The 19,947-nt window shown below is 49.4% G+C and overlaps 1 protein-coding gene across 1 annotated transcript in view; it reads right to left on the bottom strand.

Annotated features, from left to right (window-relative positions):
- The window catches only part of LOC144611819 (uncharacterized), a 42,635-nt gene that overhangs the window by 21,553 nt on the left and 1,135 nt on the right, over positions 1 to 19,947 (bottom strand). The gene's annotated exons all lie outside the window — the stretch shown is intronic.

Raw genomic sequence — 19,947 nt, 5'->3', positions numbered from 1 at the left:
ATCCTACACACCAGGGGACAATTTACAATTTGCAGTAGCCAATTAACCTACAAACCTGCATGTCTTTGGAGTGTGGGAGGAAACCGGAGGGCCCGGAGAAAACCCACGCGGTCACGGGGAGAACGTACGATCTCCGTACAGGCGGGATAAAGTTGCCCCTCAGGTTCCACCCCTGTCACGATGGGCTAAATGGACTTCTTCAGTCCTTGGAATACGGAATTTGGAAAGGAATTTGATGAATGGAAATCTGGGCAGCCTGTAGTTTGTGAAACTTCCCCTGAGGTAAAACTGCGTCGTAAGATGTGGCTCGTGTTTCGAACTGCCTGGCTTGAAGATAATTGGCAGCTGAGACTGAGATCCCCAGGGAACTTTGTCCTGGTCGTAGGTACGACCAACGTGCAGCGTTGTGTAGGTTCCGGGAAGAGGGAACAAATTGAGGTGAAGATAATACACGCAATGTATCACAATACTTGAACCGTACATTACATGACTGTGGTTTGAAATGAAGCCATTATGAATAGTTTAGATTAGAGATACAGCGAGGAAACACCAAGTCCCCACCGACCAGCGATCCCCGCACATTAACTCTATCCTACACCCACCAGGGACAATTTTACACACACATCAAGCAAAATAACCTACAAACCTGCACGTCTTTGGAGTGTGGGAGGAAACTGAAGATCTCGGAGGAAACCCACGCAGGTTTTTTAGATTTAGATTATAGACAATAGACAATAGGTGCAGGAGGAGGCCATTCGGCCCTTCGAGCCAGCACTGCCGTTCAATGTGATCATGGCTGATCATTCTCAATCAGTACCCCGTTCCTGCCTTCTCCCCATACCCCCTGACTCCGCTATCCTTAAGAGCTCTATCTAGCTCTCTCCTGAATGCATTCAGAGAATTGGCCTCCACTGCCTTCTGAGGCAGAGAATTCCACAGATTCACAACTCTCTCACTGAAAAAGTTTTTCCTCATTTCAATTCTAAATGGCCTACCCCTTATTCTTAAACTGTGGCCCCGCACATTAACACTATCCTACACACACTAGGGACAATTTTTACTTATTTATTTACATTTTACCCAGTCGATTAACCTACAAACCTGTACGTCTTTGGTGCGTGGGAGGAAACCGAAGGTCTTGGAGAAAACCCACGCAGGTCACGGGGAGAACGTACAAACTCCGTACAGACGGCGCTCGTAGTCAGGATCAAACCTGAGTCTCCAGCGCTGCATTCGCTGTAAGGCGGCAACTCTACCGCTGCGCCACCGCGCCGCTCGTATAAGTCAACCATGCCGCGCAAAGCAAATCTGTGGAATTCATTGCTACTGAAAGCGTTTGTCGACACTGGGCCTGTACTCGCTGGGGTTTACAAATATGAGGGGGGACCTCATTGAAACGTACCGAATAGTGAGCGGCCTGGATAGAGTGGATGTGGAGAGAATGTTTCCACTAGTGGGAGAATCTAGGACCAGAGGGCACAGCCTCAGAATTAAAGGACGTACCTTTAGAAAGGAGATGAGGAGGAATTTCTTTAGCCAGAGGGTGGTGAATCTGTGGAATTCATTGCCACAGAAGGCTGTGGAGGCCAAGTGAGTGGATATTATCTTTTAAGGCAGAGATAGATGAATTCTTGATTATTACGGGTGTCAGTGGTTATGGGGACAAGGCAGGAGAATGGAGTGAGACAAATTCTCGATTAGTACAGGTGTCAAGGGGTAACACACGAGGGGCAACATACAGAAGTTAATTAACCTACAAACCTGCACGTCTTTGGAGTGTGGTGGGAATCCAGAGCGCCCAGAGAAAACCCACGCGGTCACGGGGAGAACCTGCAAACTCCGTACAGACAGCACCCGTAGTCAGGATCGAACCCGGGTCTCTGGCGCTGTGAGGCAGCAAATCTACCGATGCGCCACAATAGACAATAGACAATAGGTGCAGGAGGAGGCCATTCGGCCCTTTGAGCCAGCACCGCCATTCAATGTGATCATGGCTGATCATTCTCAATCAGTACCCCGTTCCTGCCTTCTCCCCATACCCCCTGACTCCGCTATCCTTAAGAGCTCTATCTAGCTCTCTCTTGAATGCATCCAGAGAATTGGCCTCCACTGCCTTCTGAGGCCGAGAATTCCACAGATTTACAACTCTCTGACTGAAAACGTTTTTCCTCATCTCAGTTCTAAATGTCCTACCCCTTATTCTTAAACTGTGGCCCCTGGTTCTGGACTCCCCCAACATTGGGAACATGTTTCCTGCCTCCAACGTGTCCAACCCCTTAATAATCTTATATGTTTCAATAAGATCCCCTCTCATCCTTCTAAATTCCAGTGTATACAAGCCCAGTCGCTCCAGTCTTTCAACATATGACAGTCCCGCCATTCCGGGAATTAACCTAGTAAACCTACGCCGCACGCCCTCAATAGCAAGAATATCCTTCCTCAAATTTCCGTCCTGGGATAACTAAAGTTCTATCGTATCGTATCGTGTGACCTTTCATTTTTGTTTTCCCCTTCTCTGGGTAAAAGATTCAACTTTGGTTCAACATTTCTATGTGTGAGGTTCGCTTGGGGACTTCTCCATTGGCACCAAGTCTGTAGGAAGGAACTGCAGATGCTGGTTTAAATCAAAGACAGACACAAAGTGCTGGAGTAACTCAGCGGGACAGGCAGCATCTCTGGGAAGAAGGAATGGGTGACGTTTCGGGTCGAGACCCTTCTTCAGACTGATGTCAGGGGGGCAGGAAACAAGAGATATAGATGGTGATGAAGAGAGGCATATGGAACAAATGAATGAAAGATATTCAAAAAGGTAATGATGGTGTAAAAATGGCCTGTTTCCTTTATCTTCGTTACATTTCTTTAATTCATTTGTAGGAGAAAAACTGCAGATGCTGATTGAAATCGAAAATGCTGGAGTAACTCAGCGGGTCAGGCAGCATCTCGGGAAAGAAGGAATGGGTGACGTCTCGGGTCGAAACGTCACCCATTCCTTCTCTCCCGAGATGCTGCCTGACCCGCTGAGTTACTCCAGCAAACCTAAGGAGCTGATTGTGGACTTTAGAAGGGCTCAACATCCAAGGACGTACACGCCACTGGAGATAAATGGGTCTACTGTGGATAGGGTGAGCAGTTTTAAATACCTGGGAGTCCACATCACAGAGGATCTGACATGGACAACACACATTGCCGCACTGGTGGGTAAGGCAAAGCAGCGCCTTTACCACCTCAGACAGCTGAGGAAATTCAGAGTGTCTCTGAGGATCCTTCATTGCTTCTACTCTGGGGCTGTAGAGAGCATCTTGTCCGGCAACATCACAGTCAGGTTTGGGAACAGCTCTGCCCAGGACAGGATTTGGGAGTGAGATAGTTGGCAACCCCTATACCCTAGCAGGGGGTTGTGGGGCAGGGGGGGGGGGGGGGGGTTCGGGGGGTAGGACATGGTTCCTCCGGTGGGTGAGTTGGTTACTGCAAGAGCCAGAACCTGGACCTGGTCCATCTGGAGACAGCACACCTGGTGGCGAGCACAGCACAACAGAGTCACAGAGGCCCTTCGGCCCACCACATCCATGCTGAGCTGGATAGAGTGGATGTGGAGAGGATGTTTCCAATAGTGGGAGAGTCTAGGACCAGAGGTCACAGCCTCAGAACGGGGATCTTATACAGACATATAACAATTATATAAGGGCTGGACAAGCTAGATGCAGGAAAGATGTTCCCAATGTTGGGGGAGTCCAGAATCAGAGGCCACACAGTCTTAGAATAAAGGGGAGGCCATTTAAAACTGAGGTGGGAAAAAAAACTTTTTCACCCAGAGAGTTGTGAATTTGTGGAATTCTCTGCCACAGAGGGCAGTGGAGGCCAAATCACTGGATGGATTTAAGAGAGAGTTAGATAGAGCTCTAGGGGCTAGCGGAATCAAGGGATATGGGGAGAAGGCAGGCACGGGTTACTGATTGTGGACGATCAGCCATGATCACAATGAATGGCGGTGCTGACTGAGTTACTCCAGCACTTTGAGTTTATCTTTGGTATAAACCAGCTTCAGCAGTTCTTTGTTTCTACATTAAGGTTTAGAAGGATATGGGCCTAACCCAGGCAGGTGGGCCTAGCGGAGATAGGGCATCTAGGTTGGCATGGGCAAGATGGGCCGAAGGGCCTGTTTCCATGCTGTATCATTCTGTGCCAAGAATTCTATGGCACAAACAGTGGTGAGTTCAAACCCTCCCTTCGCTCCCAATGGACCTTAGACTTTAGAGATACAGTGCGGAAACAGGCCCTTCGGCCCACTGAGTCCATGCCGACCAGCGATCACCCCGTACACCAGCAGAATCCTACACACCAGGGGACAATTTACAATTTGCAGTAGCCAATTATCCTACAAACCTGCACGTCTTTGGAGTGTGGGAGGAAACCGGAGCGCCCGGAGAAAACCCACGCGGTCACGGGGAGAACGTACGATCTCCGTACAGGCGGGATAAAGTTGCCCCTCATGTTCCACCCCAGTCACGATGGGCTGAATGGACTTCTTCAGTCCTTCGAATCCGGAATTTGGAAAGGAATTTGATGAATGGAAATCTGGGCAGCCTGTAGTTTGTGAAACTTCCCCTGAGGTAAAACTGCGTCGTAAGATGTGGCTCGTGTTTCGAACTGCCTGGCTTGAAGATAATTGGCAGCTGAGACTGAGATCCCCAGGGAACTTTGTCCTGGTCGTAGGTACGACCAACGTGCAGCGTTGTGTAGGTTCCGGGAAGAGGGAACAAAGTGAGGTGAAGATAATACACGCAATGTATCACAATGCTTGAACCGTACATTACATGACTGTGGTTTGAAATGAAGCCATTATGAATAGTTTAGATTAGAGATACAGCGAGGAAACACCAAGTCCCCACCGACCAGCGATCCCCGCACATTAACTCTATCCTACACCCACCAGGGACAATATTACACACACATCAAGCCAAATAACCTACAAACCTGCACGTCTTTGGAGTGTGGGAGGAAACCGAAGATCTCGGAGAAAACCCACGCAGGTCACGGGGAGAACGTACAAACTCTGTACAGACGGCGCCCGTAGTCAGGATCGAACCTGAGTCTCCAGCGCTGCATTCGCTGTAAGGCAGCAACTCTACCGCTGCGCCACCGTGCCGCACGTATAAGACAACCATGCCGCGCAAACCAAATCTGTGGAATTCATTGCCACTGAAAGCGTTTGACCGCACTGGGCCTGTACACAAGAACACAAGAAAATAGGAGCAGGAGTAGGCCAACCGGCCCCTCGAGCCCGCTCCGCCATTCAATATGATCATGGCTGATCCTACCCCAACCCCCTTCCCACTATCGCCCTTCTTCCCACCCAAAAGAACCGTGTGATCTCCTGGGAGAGGCGAAAAAACAGATAAAAACCCAGGCCAATTTGGGAAAAAAATCTGGGAAATTCGTCTCCGACCCCAAGCTAGGCGATCGAAACTTGTCCAGGAGATTACTCAGGCCTTACTATACTAACCATAGCTCATGTCCACTTCCCTGCCCGCTCCCCGTAACCCCTAATTCCCTTGTCTATTAAAAAACAATCTATTTCCGTTTTAAATTTATTTAACGTTCCTGCATCCACAGCTCCCTGAGGCAGCGAATTCCACAGACTAACCACCCTCTGAGTGAAGAAGTTTCTCCTCATCTCAGTTTTAAAAGAGCCCCCTCTTATTCTAAGACTATGCCCCCTAGTTCTAGTCTCCCCGATCATCGGAAACATCTTTAGCGCATCCACCCGATCAAGGCCCCTCACGATCTTATACGTTTCAATAAGATCGCCTCTCATTCTTCTGAGAAAAGTCCCAACCTACTTAACCTTTCCTCATATGTCAACCCCCTCATCCCTGGAATTAACCGTGTAAACCTTCTCTGCACTGCCTCCACAGCAAGTACATCCTTTCTTAAATATGGACACCAAAACGTCACACAGTATTCCAAATGCGGTCTTACCAATACTGTATACAGCTGCAGCAACACCTCCCTACTTTTATACTCTATCCCCCTGGCAATAAAGGCTAAGTCTCCATTGGCCTTCCTAATCGCTTGCCTCACCTGCATACTAACTTTTTGTGATTCCTGTACTAATACCCCCAGGTCCCTTTGTGTTGTATTACCACACAGCTCCTCCCCATTTAGAAAATAACTTGCTTTATGATTTTTTTTTCCAAAATGCATAACTTCACATTTATCAGTATTAAATTTCATCTGCCAAGTCGCTGCCCATTCTCCGAACTTGGAACTTGGATATATTACACTTGGTCCCCTCCTCGAAGTCATTTATATAAATTGTAAACAGCTGGGGTCCCAGCACCGCTGGAGTTTACAAATATGAGGAGGTGGACCTCATTGAAACTTCCCGAATGGTGAGCGGCCTGGATAGAGTGGATGTGGAGAGGATGTTTCCACTAGTGGGAGAGTCTAGGGCCAGAGGGCACAGCCTCAGAATCAAAGGACGTACCTTTAGGAAGGAGATGAGGAGAAATTTCTTTAGTCAGAGGGTGGTGAATCTGTGGAATTCATTGCCACCGAAGGCTGTGGAGGCCAAGTGAGTGGATATTATTTTTTAAGGCAGAGATAGATGAATTCTTGATTATTACGGGTGTCAGTGGTTATGGGGACAAGGCAGGAGAATGGAGTGAGACAAATTCTCGATTAGTACAGGTGTCAAGGGGTAACACACGAGGGGCAACATACAGAAGTTAATTAACCTACAAACCTGCACGTCTTTGGAGTGTGGTGGGAATCCAGAGCGCCCGGAGAAAACCCACACGGTCTCGGGGAGAACCTGCAAACTCCGTACAGACAGCACCCGTAGTCAGGATCGAACCCGGGTCTCCGGCGCTGTGAGGCAGCAACTCCACCGCTGCGCCACAATAGACAATAGACAATAGACAATAGGTGCAGGAGGAGGCCATTCGGCCCTTCGAGCCAGCACCGCCATTCAATGTGATCATGGCTGATCATTCTCAATCAGTACCCCGTTCCTGCCTTCTCCCCATACCCCCTGACTCCGCTATCCTTAAGAGCTCTATCTAGCTCTCTCTTGAATGCATTCAGAGAATTGGCCTCCACTGCCTTCTGAGGCAGAGAATTCCACAGATTCACAACTCTCTGGCTGAAAAGGTTTTTCCTCATCTCCGTTCTAAATGGCCGACCCCTTATTCTTAAACTGTGTGGCCCCTGGTTCTGGACTCCCCCAACATTGGGAACCTGTTTCCTGCCTCTAACGTGTCCAACCCCTTAATAATCTTATATGTTTCGATAAGATCCCCTCTCATCCTTCTAAATTCCAGTGTATACAAGCCCAGCCGCTCCAGTCTTTCAACGTATGACAGTCCCGCCATTCCGGGAATTAACCTAGTAATTCTGTGCCCACCGTGCCGCCCTGAAGTTGCCAAAGATTCAGGGTCCTCTGAGTGAGGAAATTTAGGGAGATTTGGTTTGTCTTCAAATACACCAGCAAACCTTTACAGATGTGTTAGGGTGGTGCAATGGTAGACACATTGCCTCACAGCGCCAGACACCCAGGTTCCATTTCTCTGTGTTTGGCCCACATCCCTCTAAACCTTCCCGAACCATGTACCTGTCCAAGTGCCTTTTAACGGGCGGTCACGGTGGCGCGGCGGTAGAGTTGCCGCATTACAGCGAATGCAGCGCCGGAGACCCGGGTTCCATCCCGACTGCGGGCGCCGCCTGTACGGAGTTTGTACGTTCTCCCCGTGACCTGCGTGGGTTTTCTCCGAGATCTTCGGTTTCCTCCCACACTCCAAAGACGTGCAGGTACGTAGGTTAATTGGCTTGGTGTGAGTGTAAAAATTGTCCCTAGTGTGTGTGGGATAGTGTTAGTGTGCGGGGATCGCTGGTCGGCGCGGACCCGGTGGGCCGAAGGGCTGTATCTCTAAATCTAAACTAAAGTCGACAGATGTGAGAATAGTATCTGCCTCCACTGCCAACTCTGGCAGCACGTTCCATATACCCACCAACCTCTGAACGGAAAAAGTTGCCCCTCAGGTTCAAATTAAATCTCGCCCCTCTCACCTTAAACATCTGCAGACTGGTACAACCAAGAACGCCACAGGAGATCCTTCTTCCCTGTGGCTATCAATCTGTACAACTCCTCCCCCTTCTGTCGTGGGGTAGACTGACACTGACTCCCCCCATCCCCCCCTCCCCCCCCCCCAATCTTTGCCCATCCCCACATCGTCACTTTGATTTCATATTTCATGTATTTCGTGTTTTTATGACTGATAGACAATAGACAATAGACAATAGACTATAGATTATAGACAATAGACAATAGGTGCAGGAGGAGGCCATTTGGCCCTTCGAGCCAGCACTGCCATTCAATGTGATCATGGCTGATCATTCTCAATCAGTACCCCGTTCCTGCCTTCTCCCCATACCCCCTGACTCCACTATCCTTAAGAGCTCTATCTAGCTCTCTCTTGAATGCATTCAGAGAATTGGCCTCCACTGCTTTCTGAGGCAGAGAATTCCACAGATTCACAACTCTCTGACTGAAAAAGATTTTCCTCATCTCCGTTCTAAATGGCCTACCCCTTATTCTTAAACTGTGTGGCCCCTGGTTCTGGACTCCCCCAACATCGGGAACATGTTTCCTGCCTCTAGCCTGTCCAATCCCTTAATAATCTTAGATGTTTTAATAAGATCTCCTCTCATCCTTCTAAATTCCAGTGTATACAAACCTAGTCGCTCCAGTCTTTCAACATACGACAGTCCCGCCATTCCGGGAATTAACTTAGTAAACCTACGCCGCACGCCCTCAATAGCAAGAATATCCTTCCTCAAATTTCCGTCCTGGGATAACTAAAGTTCTATCGTATCGTATCGTATGTCCTTTAGTTTTTGTTTTCCCTACTCTGGGTAAAAGATTCAACTTTGGTTCAACATTTCTATGTGTGAGGTTCGCTTGGGGACTTCTCCATTGGCACCAAGTCTGTAGGAAGGAACTGCAGATGCTGGTTTAAATCAAAGACAGAAACAAAGTGCTGGAGTAACTCAGCAGGACAGGCAGCATCTCTGGGAAGAAGGAATGGGTGACGTTTCGGGTCGAGACCCTTCTTCAGACTGATGTCAGGGGGGCAGGAAACAAGAGATATAGATGGTGATGAAGAGAGGCATATGGAACAAATGAATGAAAGATATTCAAAAAAGTAATGATGGTGTAAAAATGGCCTGTTTCCTTTATCTTCGTTACATTTCTTTAATTCATTTGTAGGAGAAAAACTGCAGATGCTGGTTGAAATCAAAAATGCTGGAGTAACTCAGCGGGTCAGGCAGCATCTCGGGAGAGAAGGAATGGGTGACGTTTCGTGTCTCGAAACATCACCCATTCCTTCTCTCCCGAGATGCTGCCTGACCCGCTGAGTTACTCCAGCAAAACTAAGGAGCTGATTGTGGACTTTAGAAGGGCTAAACATCCAAGGATGTACACGCCACTGGAGATAAATGGGATTACTGTGGATAGGGTGAGCAGTTTTAAATACCTGGGAGTCCACATCACAGAGGATCTGACATGGGCAACGCACATCACCGCACTGGTCGGTAAGGCAAAGCAGCGCCTTTACCACCTCAGACAGCTGAGGAAATTCAGAGTGTCTCTGAGGATCCTTCAGTGCTTCTACTCTGGGGATGTAGAGAGCATCCTGTCTGGCAAGATTACAGTCTGGTTTGGGAACAGCTCTGCCCAGGACAGGAAGGCCCTGCAGAGAGTAGTGCGTTCGGCAGAACGCACCATGGGAACTACACTCGCCCCCTGCAGGACCTATACATCAGGAGGTGCAGATCCAGAGCCAGCAACATTATGGGGGACCCCTACCACCCCAGCAACGGACTGTTCCAGCTGCTACGATCAGGCAAACGCCTCCGCTGTCACGCTGTGAAAACGGAGAGGATGAGACGGAGTTTCTTCCCACAGGCCATCAGGACTGTCAACTTTTATAACTCCAGGGACTCATTTAATTTACTGTATTAATTTATTTTTTGTGTTGAGAATATTGTTTCCATTCTGTTTTGTAGTTTTAGCACAATCCGCACTTTCATTTCACTGCACATCTTGTAGAAGGATGTAACAAATAAGGTTGACTTGACTTGACTTTGTGTCAACCTTTTTTTCATTCATTCGTTCATTCTATATCTCTCCACATCACTTTATTCACAAAATGCCGGAGTAACTCAGCAGGTCAGGCAGCATCTCAGGAGAGAAGGAATGGGTGACGTTTCGGGTCGAGACCCTTCTTCAGACTGAAACATAGAAACATAGAAACATAGAAACATAGAAAATAGGTGCAGGAGTAGGCCATTCGGCCCTTCGAGCCTGTACGCACCGCCATTCAATATGATCATGGCTGATCATCCAACTCAGTATCCCGTACCTGCCTTCTCTCCATACCCCCCTGATCCCTTTAGCCACAAGGGCCACATCTAACTCCCTCTTAAATATATCCAATGAACTGGCCTCAACTACCTTCTGTGGCAGAGAATTCCACAGACTCACCACTCTCTGTGTGAAGAAATGTTTTCTCATCTCGGTCCTAAAAGACTTCCCCCTTATCCTTAAGCTGTGACCCCTGGTTCTGGACTCCCCCAACATCGGGAACAATCTTCCCGCATCTAGCCTCTCCAACCCCTTAAGAATTTTATATGTTTCAATAAGATCCCCCCTCAGTCTTCTAAATTCCAGCGAGTACAAGCCCAGTCTATCCAGTCTTTCCTCATATGAAAGTCCCGCCATCCCAGGGATCAAACTGGTGAACCTTCTCTGTACTCCCTCTAAGGCTAGAATGTCTTTCCTCAGATTAGGAGACCAAAACTGTACGCAATACTCCAGGTGCGGTCTCACCAAGGCCCTGTACAACTGCAGCAGAACCTCCCTGCTCCTAAACTCAAATCCTCTTGCTATGAATGCCAACATACCATTCGCTTTCTTCACTGCCTGCTGCACCTGCACGCTTGCTTTCAATGACTGGTGCACCATGACACCCAGGTCACGTTGCATCTCCCCTTCTCCTAGAAGGGTCCCGACCCGAAACGTCACCCATTCCTTCTCTCCTGAGATGCTGCCTGACCTGCTGAGTTACTCCAACATTTTGTGTCCACCTTCCATTGGCATCGAGAAGGCTCCTTTGTTCTGTGGTGAGATGAAATGCAGCAATATATCAAATGACCAGAAGATGGCGCGTGTGGTCCACTGCTCACGATGACAAACCAGGGCAAACCCAATATTTAGTGTTAGTTTAGAGATACAGCGCGGAAACAGGCCCTTCGGCCCACCGAATCCGTGCCGCCCAGCGACCCCCGCACACTAACACTCTCCTACACCCACCAGGGACAATTTTACATTTTACACCAATCCAATTAACCTACAAACCCGCACGCCTTTGGAGTGTGGGAGGAAACCGAAGATCTCGGAGAAAACCCACGCAGGTCACGGGGAGAACGTACAAACTCCGTACAGACGGCGCCCGTAGTCGGGATCGAACCTGAGTCTCCGCCGCTGCATTCGCTGTAAGGCAGCAACTCTACCGCTGCGCCACCGTGCCGCCCACACTCCAACCTACCTCACTGTGGCCCTTGGCGATTTTCACTGGAAGCGTTAGACTACAATCCTGTGCTCTGGTATCGATCTCTTTGCTCTGCCTTTTCTACTTGTGTTTGGCTCAGTTGGATTCATGTATTGCATTCTCTGATTTGGTTTGGGTGGCACACGAGCAAAGGCTTTTCACTGCATGTGACCATAACAAATATGGTTGCCAACTGTCCCGTATTAGCCGGGACTTCCCGTATTTTGGGCTAAATTAGTTACGGGAACGCCCATGTCCCGTATTAGTAGGGTTGCCAACTTCCTCACTCCAAAATAAGGGACAAAGGGTGACGTCACCGCCCCGCGCCCTACGTGACCTCACCCAGCCAGCGGCCACGTGCTCCCACTCCACCAATGGCTGCTCTTCTGCCCAACCTGTCCATGAGACCATAAGACACAAGACCAGAAGGACATAGAAACATTGAAACGTAGAAAATAGGTGCACGAGGAGGCCATTCGGCCCTTCGAGACAGCACCGCCATTGAATATGATCATGGCTGATCATTCTCAATCAGTACCCCGTTCCTGCCTTCTCCCCATACCCCTTGATTCCGTTAGCCCTGTGATCTGTGTCTAACTCTCTCTTGAATACAAAGCACAAACAAAATACAATCCAACAGCTGGTGCAGCAGGCTAGGATAACGGAGTTTCACCGACCGCATGTGGAATAATCCTCCCAGCGTTCGCTCTCTCTCCGTTCCCTCCCCCACCCTAGCCATCCTGCTAGTTTCACTGTTCGTATCCCCTCATTTTCACCTCCTTCACAGCCAACAATTGACCATTGTGGGCTCCTCGGCCATCGATGCCGGCTCCGATTTGTTCTGTACCTTCTAGACTCATAGAGTGACACAGCGTGGAAACAGGCCCTTCGGCCCATCTTGCCCACACCGGCCAACAATGTCCCAGCTATACTAGTCCCACCTGCCTGCGCTTGGCCCATATCCCTCCAAACCTGTCCTATCCATGTACCTGTCTAACTGTTTCTTAAACGGTTCCATAGTCCCTTCCTCAACTACCTCCTCCGGCAGCTTGTTCCATACACCCACCACCCTTTGTGTGAAAAGGTTACACCTCAGATTCCAATAAAATCTTTCCCCCCCTTCACTTTAAACCCACGCCCTCTGACTCTCGATTCCCCTACTCTGGGCAAGAGACTCTGACCATTTACCCAATCTGTTCCTCTTTTTTTCATACCTCTAGTTTCCCCCTCCCCTGACTCTCAGTCCGAAGAAGGGTCTCGAAAAGGAGAGAAACAGATCGGGTAAACATTCCCGGAATGGCGGGACTGTCGAATGTTGAAAGACTGGAGCGACTAGGCTTGTATACACTGGAATTTAGAAAGATGAGAGGAGATCTTATCGAAACATATAAGATTATTAAGGGTTGGACACGTTAGAGGCAGGAAACATGTTCCCCAATGTTGGGGGAGTCCAGAACCAGGGGCCACAGTTTAAGAATAAGGGGTAGGCCATTTAGAACAGAGATGAGGAAAAACTTTTTCAGTCAGAGAGTTGTGAATCTGTGGAATTCTCTGCCTCAGAAGGCAGTGGAGGCCAATTCTCTGAACGCATTCAAGAGAGAGTTAGATAGAGCTCTTAAGGATAGCGGAGTCAGGGGGTATGGGGAGAAGGCAGGAACGGGGTACTGATTGAGAGTGATCAGCCATGATCGCATTGAATGGCGGTGCTGGCTCGAAGGGCTGAATGGCCTCCTCCTGCACCTATTGTCTATTGTCTAAACAGTCACAGTTTCTTGCCCAGAGTAGGGGAAACGAGAACCAGAGGACATAGGTTCAAGGTGAAGAGGGAAAGATTTTATTGGAATCTGAGGGAATCTCAACCCGAAACGTCACCTATTCCTTTTTCTCCAGAGATGCTGCCTGACCCGCTGAGTTACTCCAGCACTTTGTGTCTATCCATATTCAATATTGCATTAACTAGCTGCGTTATCTGTGGCTAATAAATAAACAAGTTTCGGTCAGTTTAGCGTAGAGATACATTTCGGAAACAGGCCCTTCGGCCCACCGAGTCCGCACCGACCAGCGATCCCCGCACACTAACACTATCCTACACACACTAGGGACAATTTACACTTATACCGAGCCAATTAACCTACAAACCTGTATGACTTTGGAGTGTGGGAGGAAACCAAAGATCTCGGAGAAAACCCACGCAGGTCACGGGGAGAACATACAAACTCCGTACAGACAGCGCCCGTAGTCGGGATGGAACCCGGGTCTCTGGCGCTGCATTCGCTGTAAGGCAGCAACTCTACCACCGCGCCACTGTGACTCTCTACATTCCAAAGACATGCAGGTTTGTAGGTTAATTGGTTTGGTGTATGTTTTTTTTAAAATTGTCCCTAGTGGGTGTAGGATACTTCCAGTATAGTCCCTGGTGGACTCTTCGGAAATGTTGACCACAAGATACAAGACACAATACAAGGGTGGATGTGGAGTGGATGTTTCCACTAGTGGGGAGAGTCGAGGACCAGAGGATGAACCTTGAGGAGGGAGATGAGGAGGAATTTCTTTAGCCAGAGGGCGGCGAATCTGTGGAATTCATTGCCACAGACGGCTGTGGAGGCCACAAGTCAGTGGATATTTTAGAGGCAGAGATAGACGGGTTCTGGATCAGTGCGGGTGTCAGGGGTTATGGGGAGAAGGCAGGAGAATGGGGTCGAGAGGCAGGAGAATGGGGTCGAGAGGCAGGAGAATGGGGTCGAGAGGCAGGAGAATGGGGTCGAGAGGAAGAGGTAGGTCATGAAGGCAGGAGAATGGTGCAGTAGACTCGATGGGCCGAGTGGCCTAGTTCTGCTCCCGTCACTCATGAACTTCCAACTGTTGCGTGGTTCTGGTTTACTGGTCCCTGCGGCGGTCTCCTTATCTGTGGGCCGAGATCAGAGGGTGTGGTGACATGTGGCAAGTTGATACCAGGAGGTAGGAGGTTAGCTCCGCTAACTGTAATGTGAGATCCACTACCACACTCGTGCACTAGCTCTGAGCGCCTCCTGTAAACCACTCCATGTTTTGTGTGTGTGTGTGTGTGTGTGTGTATGTGTAAGTATACATATATATGTGTGTGTGTGTGTGCATGTATACATATACGTGTGTGTATATACATATACACCGATCAGCCAAAGCATTATGATCCGATGAGCCAAAACATTATGCCCACCTGCCCAATATGCTGTTGGTCCTCCGTGTGCAGCCCCATACGCAGCAGGGTGCGATGCACTGTGTATTGTGACACATTCCTCCCGTGACCACCATTGAACATTTTCCGTGACTTGTGCCACAGTCGACCTTCTGTCGGTTCGGACCAGACAGGATAGCCTTCGTTGCCCTCGCGCATCGATGAGCCTTGGGCGCCCAACACCCTGCCTGTCGCCGGTTTGTGGTTTGTCCCTCCTCGGACCACTGTCGGTCGGTACTCACCACTGCTGACCGGGAGCACCCCACAAGCCTTGCCGTTTCAGAGATGCTCTGACCCAGTCGTCTGGCCATAACAATTTGGCCCTTGTCAAAGTCGCTCAGGTCTTTACTCCTGCCCATTTCTCCTGCATCCAACACATCAACTTCAAGAACTGACTGTTCACTTGCTGCCTAATATATCCCACCCCTTGACATGTGGCCATTGTAACAAGATAATCAATGTTATTCACTGTGGAATTCTCTGCCTCAGAAGGGCGGCACGGTAGCGCAGCGGTAGAGTTGCTGCTTTACAGCGAATGCAGCGCCGGAGACTCAGGTTCGATCCTGACTACGGGTGCTGCACTGTAAGGAGTTTGTACGTTCTCCCCGTGACCTGTGTGGGTTTTCTCCGAGATCTTCGGTTTCCTCCCACACTCCAACGACGTAGGTTAATTGGCAGGGTAAATGTAAAAATTGTCCCTAGTGGGTGTAGGATAGTGTTAATGTACGGGGATCGCTGGTAGCACGGACTTGGAGGGCCGAAAAGGCCTGTTTCCGGCTGTATATATATGATATATGATATGATATGATATGATGATATGATATGATAAGGCAGTGGAGGCCAATTCTCTGGATGTTTTCAAGAGAGAGTTAGATAGAGCTCTTAATGATAGCGGAGTCAGGGGGGTATGGGGAGAAGGCAGGAACGGGGTACTGATTGTGGATGATCAGCCATGATCACATTGAATGGTGGTGCTGGCTCGAAGGGCCGAATGGCCTCCTCCTGCACCTGCTGTCTATCATTGTCTTGCTGTAGAATGAACCGCTGGCCAATGAGTTTTGAGGCATTTGTTTGAACTTGAGCAGATAGGATGTGTCCATACACTTCAGAATTCATTATGCTACTACCATCAGCAGTTGTATCATCAATGATGATAAGTGAGCCAGTACCTTCAGCAGCCATACACGCCCAGGCCATAACACCCCCACCACCGTGTTTCACAGATGTGGTGGTATGCTTTGGATCTTGGGCAGTTCCTTCTCTCCTCCATACTTTGCTTTTGCCATCACTCTGATATAAGTTCATCTTCATCTCATCTGTCCACAAGACCTTTTTACCAGAACTGTGGTTGCTCTTTCAAATACTTCTTGGCAAACTGTAACCTGGCCATCCTATTTTTGCAGCTAACCAGTGGTTTGCATCTTGCAGTGTAGCCTCTGCATTTCTGTTCATGAAGTCTTCTGCGGACAGTGGTCATTGACAATAGACAATAGGTGCAGGAGGAGGCCATTCGGCCCTTCGAGCCAGCACCGCCATTCAATGTGATCATGGCTGATCATTCTCAGTACCCCGTTCCTGCCTTCTCCCCATACCCCCTGACTCCACTATCCTTAAGAGCTCTATCTAGCTCTCTCTTAAATGCATTCAGAGAATTGGCCCCCACTGCCCTCTGAGGCAGAGAATTCCACAGATTCACAACTCTCTGACTGAAAAAGTTTTTCCTCATCTCAGTTCTAAATGACCCCTTATTCTTAAACTGTGGCCCCTTGTTCTGGACTCCCCCAATATTGGGAACATGTTTCCTGTCTCTAACGTGTCCAACCCCTTAATAATCTTATACGTTTCGATAAGATCTCCTCTCATCTTTCTAAATTCCAGTGTATACAAGCCAGTGTTTCTCTGCCCTGCAGAGAGTAGTGCGTTCGGCAGAACGCACCATGGGAACTACACTCACCCCCCTGCAGGACCTATACATCAGGAGGTGTAGATCCAGAGCAAGTAAGATCATGAGGGACCCCTGCCACCCCAGCAATGGACTGTTCCAGATGCTACGATCAGGCAAACGCCTCCGCTGTCACGCTGTGAAAACGGAGAGGATGAGACGGAGTTTCTTCCCACAGGCCATCAGGACTGGCAACTTTTATAACCCCAGAGACTAAATTTTTGTCGACACTAATAGTAACTTATTAACTTTAGTTATATGCTGTAACTGTAATTCTTTTTGTGCACAACCCGCAGGCGTTGCCACTTTCATTTCACTGCACATTGTGTATGTGTATGTGACAAATAAATTTGACTTGACTTGACTTGACTCCAGTCTTTCAACATATGACAGTCCCGCCATTCCGGGTATTAACCTAGTAAACCTACGCTGCACGCCCTCAATAGCAAGAATATCCTTCCTCAAATTTGGAGACCAAAACTGCACACAGTACTCCAGGTGCGGTCTCACTAGGGCCCGGTACAACTGCAGAAGGACCTCTTTGCTCCTATACTCAACTCCTCTCGTTATGAAGGCCAACATTCCACACCTGAAGAGTGTTTCTGATCTGTCGGACAGGTGTTTGGGGATTTTTCTTTATTATAGAGAGAATTCTTCTGTCATCAGCTGTGGAGGCCTTCCTTGGCCTGCGTAATTAGTAAGCTCACCAGTGCTTTCTTTCTTCTTAATGATGTTGCAAACAGTTGATTTTGGTAAGCCTAAGGTTTGGCTGATGTCTCCAACTGTTTTATTTTTGTTTCTCAGTCTCATAATAGCTTCTTTGACTTTCATTGGCACAACTTTGGTCCTCATGTTGATAAACAGCACTAAAAGTTTCCAAAGGTGATGGAAAGACTGGAGGAAAGACTAGGTGCCAAGAGCTCTCTTATACCTGCATTAAGGAGGCAATTGAACACACCTGAGCAATTACAAACACCTGTGAAGCCAGGTGTCCCCAAACATTATGGTGCCCTGAAATGGGGGGACTATGTATAAACATTGCTGTAAATCCTATATTGTGGAACCAAAATGTATAAAAATACCCTTTATTAAAATCTGACAATGTGCACTTTAACCACTTGTGATTTTTTTCTGTTACAAATCTCAAATTGTGGAGCACAGAGGCAAATAAATAAATGATGGGTCTTTGTCCCAAACATTATGGAGGGCACTGTTGGTACAGCTGTTCCACCTCAGTCTCCAGACCTTGTTCGCAAATCCACACACTCAACTTTGCTTTCTACTCCCTCGACAGCCTGTGAATGGACTGCACTCTGACAGTGTTGCTCTCCAGTGACGACTCGAATGAGAAACATGTTTGTAGCAGGGGGTCTGAAGAAGGGTCTCAACCCCAAACGTCACCCATCCCTTCTCTCCAGAGATGCCACCTGTCCCGCTGAGTTACTCCAGCATGTTGTGTCTACCTTTGGTTTAAACCAGCATCTGCAGTTCCTTCCTACACCATAACAGAGGACTCTCTGGTCTATAGACTGTTCGCAAGGATCAGTCTGAGGAAGGGTCTCGACCCCAAACGTCACCCATCCCTTCTCTCCAGAGACGCTGCCTGACCTGCTGAGTTACTCCAGCATTCTGTGTCTGTCTCCAGCAAGCTGTGAAGTGAATGCCAGCATTGTTCAGGACTGGAGAGAGAGGGAGAGGGGGAAGGGGAGGGGGAGAGAGAGAGAAAGAAGGGGGGAGGGAAAGGGGGGAGAGGGGGGGAAGAGAGCGGGGAGAGAGGGGGGGTAGATAGGGGGAGAGAGGAGAGGGGGAGAAAGAGGGGGAGAGGGAGGGGGGGGGAGAGGGGGAGGGAGAGAGGGAAGGGGAGGGGGAGGGGGAGAGGGGGAGAGAGAGGGGGGAGGGGGAGAGAGGGGGGAAGAGAGAGGGGAGAGAGGGCTGGGGGTAGAGAGGGGGAGAAAGAGGGGGAGAGGGAGGGGGGGGTGGGAGAGGGGGGAGGGAGAGAGGGAAGGGGGAAGGGGAGAGGGGAAGGGGAGGAGGGGGAGGGGAGGGGGGGAGAGGGGAGGAGGAGAGGGAGGGAGAGAGGGAGGAGGGGAGGAGGTGGGAGGGAGGGGGAAGGGAGGGAGGGGGGGAGGAATGGAGAGAGGGAGGGAAGAGGGGGAGGAGAGGGGGAGGAGAGGGAGGGAGAGAGGAGGGGGGGGAGATGGAGGGGGAGAGGGGGGAGAGGGGGACTGAAGTTTATTCTGGTCAAAGGAACAATGCTGAAAGCTGCAGCCCTTTGCTCAGCTACCAGTGGCCTGTTACTACCATTGTTACTATCATTGTTACTACCATTGTTACTACCATTGTTTGTATCATTGTTACTTTTATTTGCATCTCTCTCATTTAATCCTTCTGTATCTCTCCAAATCACTGTCTATGATTCCCTCTCAATAGACAATAGGTGCAGGAGGAGGCCATTCGGCCCTTCGAGCCAGCACCGCCATTCACCGTGATCATGGCTGATCATTCTCAATCAGTACCCCGTTCCTGCCTTCTCCCCATAACCCCTGACTCCGCTATCCTTAAGAGCTCTATCCAGCTCTCTCTTGAATGCATTCAGATAATTGGCCTCCACTGCCCTCTGAGGCAGAGAATTCCACAGATTCACAACTCTCTGACTGAAAAAGTTTTTCCTCATCTCCGTTCTAAATGGCCGACCCCTTATTCTTAAACTGTGGCCCCTGGTTCTCAGTCTGAAGGAGGGTCTCGACCCGAAACGTCACCCATTCCTTCTCTCCAGAGACGCTGCCCCGACCCGCTGAGTTACTCCAGCATTTTGTGTCTGTCTCCAGCGAGCTGTGAAGTGAATGCCAGCATTGTGCAGGACTGGAGAGAGAGGGAGAGGGGGGGGGGGGGGGGGGGGGAGGGAGGGGAGGGGGGAGGGGGGGGGAGGGGGGGGGGAGGGGGGGGAGGGGGGGGGGGGGGGGGAGAGATGTTCTATCATTGCTTCTTTCTTTTTTTGCATGTCTTTCATTCCACCGTTCTGTCTCTCTCCACATCACACAGTCTATGATGTCTCTAGTTCCCCTCCCCTCCCCCTGACTCTCACTCTGAAGAAGGGTCTCGACCCCAAACCAAACGCCACCCATTCCTTCTCTCCTGAGACGCTGTCCTGCCCCGCTGAGTTACTCCAGCAGATGTTT

Source organism: Rhinoraja longicauda, chromosome 41, assembly GCF_053455715.1.
Source record: "Rhinoraja longicauda isolate Sanriku21f chromosome 41, sRhiLon1.1, whole genome shotgun sequence".
Classification (NCBI taxonomy): domain Eukaryota; kingdom Metazoa; phylum Chordata; class Chondrichthyes; order Rajiformes; family Arhynchobatidae; genus Rhinoraja; species Rhinoraja longicauda.
Note: the sequence above shows the minus strand (reverse complement) of the source record. Positions and strands in the feature narration are given on the sequence as shown.